General features: G+C 41.7%; 1 pseudogene; it reads right to left on the reverse strand.

The window, feature by feature from the left end:
* Nucleotides 1-3,168: 3,168 nt before the first annotated feature.
* LOC116215510 lies at nt 3,169-6,363 on the reverse strand (annotated as a pseudogene).
* Nucleotides 6,364-6,984: the final 621 nt, after the last annotated feature.

A 6,984-nucleotide genomic window follows, 5' to 3' on the forward strand; every position in this document is an offset into this window, starting at 1 on the left:
GATAGATCAATGCTACTCTAAATTGGTTGTTATAGAGCAAATCCGATTATTTTTTTAATTAGACCCGTAAACCGGACTAAGATATTTTCGGTTCTTTCAGGATTCCAGCCATCTGTTGGTGCGTGAGACGATGAAAGAGAAGCGATTGCTGAAATCTTAAAAGAACCGGAAATATCTTAGTCCGGTTTACGAATTTGATTAAAAAAAGAATCGGATTTACTCTATAATAACTGATTTAGAATAGCAGTGATTTGTCGCGCACATAACACACTCTCATTTGACGACTATACATGTCAAGGAAAATTGACGGAATTTTGGACGAAATGACTGAACTCATTCCGCGCGAAAAAGATTGAGGATGAAATCCAGCTAAAGAAAAGGTTTAGGACTAAGATGGAAAAATAGTTAAAGGTTGATGACCAAATTTGACATTTTCCCTCTAAAAAGAGGCCTACAGGTAATGAAATCGAAATCATAATAGCTAATTAAAGAGCATCGATAGTCTCATCATGAGAATTAAACATGCACTCTCTTGATTGATATGTGAGGACGTATATCATTGCTCTACACCATCTTTTTTTTTTTTTAAGGAGTTTCTTTTTCAATTAGTGGGATCCTCTCGGAGGTGTTATACACATTGACAGCCGTTGGTGGTGGAAGAGGAGAAGGAGATTGGTTTTGATTATGTTCGTGTACGTTTTTTTTTTTTTCCCTTTCTTTTTTGTGGTTTGGTGGGTATGTAGGGCTTTTTCTGTAGAAAGGATAATGCTGGACTTATATTTTAGAGGAAAAAAAGAAGTGACTTTTTTATTGGACGAAGGAGCTATTTTCCCGGTTATAGAAATGAAAAAGTTTTCTTTTCCTTTATTTTTTGGTAACAACAGCTTCTTCTTTTTTTTTCTTTTTTTTTGGGTGAATTAACAATAGCTTCTTTAAGAAAAAACGAATGGTATAGGAAGTTCCACGGATCAACGAATTGTAACTCTTTTGATTTCAAATAGAAAATGAGAGTAACTGCACCAAAATTCTTTTTTGGTTTTCTCCCTCACTTTTAATGGTGGGGAGTGCTATTTATGTAAGATTCCGATGGATGGTGTATGATCTTTCTATGTCCAAGTCTAGTCTTGTCTTCGGAAAATGGGCTGCACGCACGGAAGCACTTAAGGGACAAACGTGCTCCGAATCGGACTCTTTTAATTTCTTGGACGGACATACAATTTTGGCGACAGAGCGAACAGCACAATATAAGTTCCGATTTCGAGTACTAAATGTCATTGTTTTTGTTTTACTTGTTCTGTCTACTTTTCCTTTTATATGTCGGTTTAGCTTTTGATTGTGGTAGTGGTATATCATACAAAGCTTCGGAAAACTGTATGGCTAGTTCAGCAGATCATTGAAAATGTATGTACTGAGAAGAACTAGGAGGCTAACTCAGATGATGTAATAGGACTAATATTTTTCGTTATGGTCTATCATATTGATCAAATCCTATGCAGAGATTGTAAAAGCATGGCCATAGACCATGCGGTAAGCGTGCGCATCTGCAATTAATTGGGTTAGACTGAATGCTTATACCATCTTAAAATTCCACCAAATTTTTATAAATGATTGAGCCCATATCAATTGCTTAAGATATTTGGTGGGGGTATCCAAGCGTTTTATAAATCTAGGGTTCTCCTTGTACTATTCCAATGTTTGGATTCTAACTTCCTTAATATGCATGTTAGATCTTTTATTATTAAAAAAAAATTAAAACCATAATGTTTTAAAGAATAATCTGATAACTTCCGATATCCCATAAATTTGAAAACCTTATTCTAGGACCTAACTTCGAGTTTTGATGTAATAGAAAAGTATCTTAACAATGACAATGAGGTAGTAATTCAGTGAGCAAGGTGGTAACTCGCGTTCCTCTGAAGTATCATTGGGATTACAATGAAGAGTCTAAACTCTTGGATCCTAGTGTAGGTATGATTCAAACCCGACATCGATGGCGGGGTTCGGTATGATATGGTTACCCTCTTGGGGTTGCCACACCAACCGCCCCCCACAACTTTTTTTCTTATATGAAAAAAAAAAACCAAAGTAGCATCCTTTATTAGGCCATTAAGGTAAAAAAAGAAAAGAAGAAAATTTATCAACTGGATTCACAATATATGAGCAGAAAATTTATCAATTGGATTCGCAATATATGAGCTTCTTCATGATTAAACTAACTAATGGTAAACTCGACTTCTTAATGGGTTCGACCCAATAAACTAAACAGCCTAACCTGGGACTTGGTCGAGTTTGAATTGTAGCCAAGCTTATGGGGATCAATGAAGGCCTTGGATTCATTCATCATAATGCCCAATAGGTCCTGATGAAGCCCATGAGCAGAACAGTTGTTAGTTGTTACCCTTCGACAACAGCCGCCTTATCTGGGTTTCTTTTGCAACTAAAGTTGAAAGAAATTTGATAATTCCGCTGCCGGGGGAACCATAGTTATCGACTTAAAGGGAATCGAAACATTGTTGGTCTCAGTCTATACCGAATATCACATATTCCGAACGCATATTTATCTTATTTTTCCTATTGTATTTTTTAAACTTTCATTTGCATTAGATTAATAATGAACAATATCAACCCAAGGGTTAGACAAAAGGTTAGAACGTGCATACGTTTTGTGAGTAGTTCACAATGTCGTAGGTTCGAATCTCTCCTTGCGCGCATAGCCCCTAGTGAAGCCACCATCACATGTGCTTGCACATGGATTTAGCTGGATCCATGAGCTTGTAAGGTGTTCATGGGCTTGAAGAAAATGAACTTCTCGTTATCAAAATAATAATAATGATGATGAACAACATCACAGATTATAAACAAATTCCATGAATCTGGAGACTCCATGTCTCCACCGGAAACGAAAACAGGAGAGAAAATAGAGTAAGAGGAACGGCATTAGTGGAATCACTGTGTTTCAAATTAATGCAAAGGTCAATACATGTTTCAGTCATGAAGCGTAGAGAATTCCTATCGACTTATACTAGTCCTTGTAAAATAGATTATTAAAGATTAATCTAATTATTATATTAATTTTTCAAGGATTAGTACTAATACTTTGCTCATGCGTTATCGGAGTACTAATTAAGTTTTATCTCATGCTTTTGACATTAAAAGAAAGACCATCAGTGTTCAACAATAAACTTATTATTTTCCTCAGATTTACGAAAATGGATTTATTTTCAATGCTTAAACATTGATGAACCGTTGGTTAATCAGAGGTTCGTTGCTTACAATGATATTCTGTTCTATCAAAACGAAATAGTCTGCATATTCTCCTTCGGTATAACCATCTGATCAGCCTGTCCATTTCGATCACCCTCCTCAGCTCCTCCCCGGAGCAGAGCTGTGTTCACCGACACAAACACGGTGAGCTTGTCTATAATCCTGTCAGCAAACCTGTAATAAGCAATCCTCCATGACTTCTTGATGATCAGAGTACCACAGACACCCCAGAATCCTATGATGAATCCAAGCCCAATGCTTAGGAACAACCAAAGCCTGTCGAGCCTATCCTCATCATCTTCCTCATCCTTCTGATCAGTATTGGCATCCGGAGAATGAGATGGTTCGCCATCGCCAGGGCACAACTTTGTCAGTGGGACCCCGCAGAGGCCCGAGTTGCCCTCGTACATTGATGGGTCATTGAAGGATTGGAATTGGTTCGCAGTCGGGATTTTTCCCGACAAGTTATTGTGGGACAAGTCCAAGTGGCTCAGCTTTGTCATGGCAGTCATCCCTGGTGGGATTCTCCCTGAAATCCTGTTTCTGGACAGGTCCAAGGTTTCCAAGACGTCCAAGTTTCCTATGCTGGGGGGAATTTCCCCGACCAATCCATTCACCGACAAGTTCAGCGTGCCCAGCTTCACAAGATCTGCGAGCCCACTTGGGATCTCGCCTGACAACCTGTTATCTGATAAGTCAAAACTGTTCACGAGGTAAAGTGTTTGCCGGTATTGGAGTTGCCTCCCTTTCGCAACCACTGTAAGTTGTCCCTGATACCTCGGGTTGCGTATGTCAGTGACCTCGACCTTAAGACCTGTCAAGTTGCCCACGCACGAGGGGATCGGCCCTCTCAAATCATTGTGTGAGAGATCCACTATATGAAGCTCGGACAACCCACAGATTTCAGGAGGTATTTCCCCGGAGAATAAATTTGATCGCAACCGCAAGATTAATAGATTCGGCAAGCCTTCTGAGATCCATCTGGGGATTTTCCCAGAGAATCCGTTCTCCCCAAGGTCGAGGCTCAAAATCGAGCAATTCATTAATGAGGGGGGAAGCTCGCCTGAGAGATTGTTGTTGCTGAGCACAAAGAACTTGAGAGAGTTCAGGGAGCCTAATGAGCTCGGGATCGTGCCTGAGAGGCTATTGTTGGACATGTCAACTATGTATAAGAACGGGATGTTGCTCCAGAACCCCGGTATCTCTCCAGTGAGATAGTTGTTGGAGATGACCAAGGTTGTCAAAGTAGACAGATTCCCGATGGACAAGGGGATTCTACCAGTTAACGAGTTCTGCGAGATGTCCAAGTCGGTAAGCAATGGCATCTTATCTCCGATATCGGGTGGGATAGGACCTGAAAATTGATTATCACGAAGGTACACTGTGGTGACATTGGGAGACCAGAGAGGCAGAGGACCTTCATATAGGTTTGAGCTCAGGTCCACATTTGCCGAGGAAGTGAACACAAGAGAGGTCGGAGGGGATCCACGTAACTGATTATACGCAACATCTATCTCATCTAGTTGCAAGTTGAGCTCCAAGAACCAATTCGGTATCTCATCCGAGATTCGAGCATTGTTGAGAACCACAGTGACAAGCTCATCCTGATTCTTGAGCCAATTCGGGAAATCAGGTCCCAAGTTGCAAGACCTAATATTTATGAAGTGAAGTTTGAAGGAAGGGGCCCAACTAGGAGAGATATTGAAGGCCAAGGAAATGTTTGGGGAGTCCTTGTACAAATTTAAATCCCTTAGTTTCGAGAGGTTGGCGAAGTGGGCCTCTGAGACAAAACCTTCCCACAGGTTGTTCGAGAGATCTGCAGCAGTTAGGGCTGAGAGTTGCCCGAATCCAGTCGGAATTTGGTTCATCTTATTGCCACCGAAGTTGGTTTCCTCCAAAGACGACATGTTCCCAATAGACTCTGGGATCGGACCTTCAAACAAGTTATTTGGCAGCTGAAGGTACCTTAACTTGCTCAAGTGTCCGATGGACTCAGGCAGGCTCCCTGAGAATCCGTTATATCCCAAATCAAGCATCTCTAAGCTGCTACCATTGCTACATCGAGATAAACCATACAGGAAATCAGTTATCTCGCCTCCCATTTTGTTGATCGATAGCTTCAGTACGTTCATATTGCATAGACTTCCCAAGGACTTCGGGAGCTCACCTTCGATGAGAGAGTTCTCCGAGAGGTCAAGTTCTTGGAGAAATGCTAAACCCGAGAACATATCCGGGACGCCGCCCATGATGCTGTTTGAGTTGAGGTCGAGATATACGAGGTTGGTGAGATTGAAGAGCCAGGGAGGCAGAGAAGAGTTGAAGCCATTGTTGGAGAGGTCGAGAACTGAGATCGATGTGAAGTTGATGAAGGGGAGGGAATGAGGAAGTTTCAAGAGCCTGCAATTGGATAAGTGCAACTCCCGAAGAGAAGGCAGCAAATTGATTGTTTGAAGCCAATCCGATGCAGCCTTGCTGAGGTCGACAGCCCCCAAGTCCAGATACTCGAGCAAAGGAAGACCGGAGAGCCAGAAGAGATCATTCGCATCCGATTGCAGGAAACAATTCCTGAGATCGAGGTACCTCAAACGGGAAAGATCCCGAGGTTTAGGGGAATGTTCCCCGCAAAAGATGCTCCCGAGAGATTCAGGTACTTCATATATTGAAATGAACCGAGAAAGTTCGGAATCTTTGTACCGCTGAAATCGTTCATGCTCAGGTCCAAGCGCCTCAGGTCTTTCAACTCCAGCAGAGAAGGGCTGATCTCGCCTCCGAGAGAGGGTCCCCCGAAGCCCAAGTCCGGGTCACTGGGATTTCTGTTTCGGAGGTCGAGACCGAGTATTCGTCCTGTTCTATTGCTGCAGCGAACTCCTTCCCAAGCGCAACAGTCTCGTCCTGTCCAGGAAGAGAGCAGATCGCCGGGGTCGGTGAGGCCTCGTTTGAACTTGAGAAGTGCTTCCCGTTCATTCTCGACACAGCTCAACGTGAACGGAACGGTTTGAAGGTACAGAGATTTCCCTGATAGTAGGAGGAGGAGGAAAAGCTTAAAGGAAAAACTACTCTCAAACATTCTTCTGCAAAGAATAGGAACCAGGCAATTTTGCAAACCTCAATCTTTGTTACAACTTTATATCATGTACGAGGTCGAGTGTAACTAAGACATGGAAAGCATCTCTACAATTGCTGGGTTTTCATTGACTTTGACTTGAGTCTTAGTCAAGTCAACCCTGATCAACTTGTTCTGAAAGTCAATTTTTTAATTTTTGGGCGTTCACATGGTAAGGAAGGAAAAGAATTATATTTGGAAGATATTATTTGTCTGGTCATGGGGGTCACATCTGATATTTGTGAATGTAGAATTTGGCCAGTTAGTGCGTGGATGAATGTGCTTTAATCAATGCTCTAAATATATCACAAATTGCGAAGACTGGTGATCCTAGGCTACAATAACTAAATATTTAGAATACAATAATTATATTTGTTTATACCCAATTTTCGCATTTAACGTGAGTTATGGAGCCCATGACTTACGTGACATGTAATCGAGCTTAATTGGTCAAATTGGGCCAATTAGAGGTCCACAACACGACATAAAGGACGGACAAAGGAGTCCAAGCAAGGAGGTGGCCCATGATCTAGCTCTTGAGCTCGATCCGAGAATATCCGTGGCATTACTCGAATTGGACAGCCACTGGCAGGTTTGGTAAATCGAGAAGGAAATTG

Source organism: Punica granatum, chromosome 7 (assembly GCF_007655135.1).
Source record: "Punica granatum isolate Tunisia-2019 chromosome 7, ASM765513v2, whole genome shotgun sequence".
In the NCBI taxonomy this organism is placed as follows: Eukaryota; Viridiplantae; Streptophyta; class Magnoliopsida; order Myrtales; family Lythraceae; genus Punica; species Punica granatum.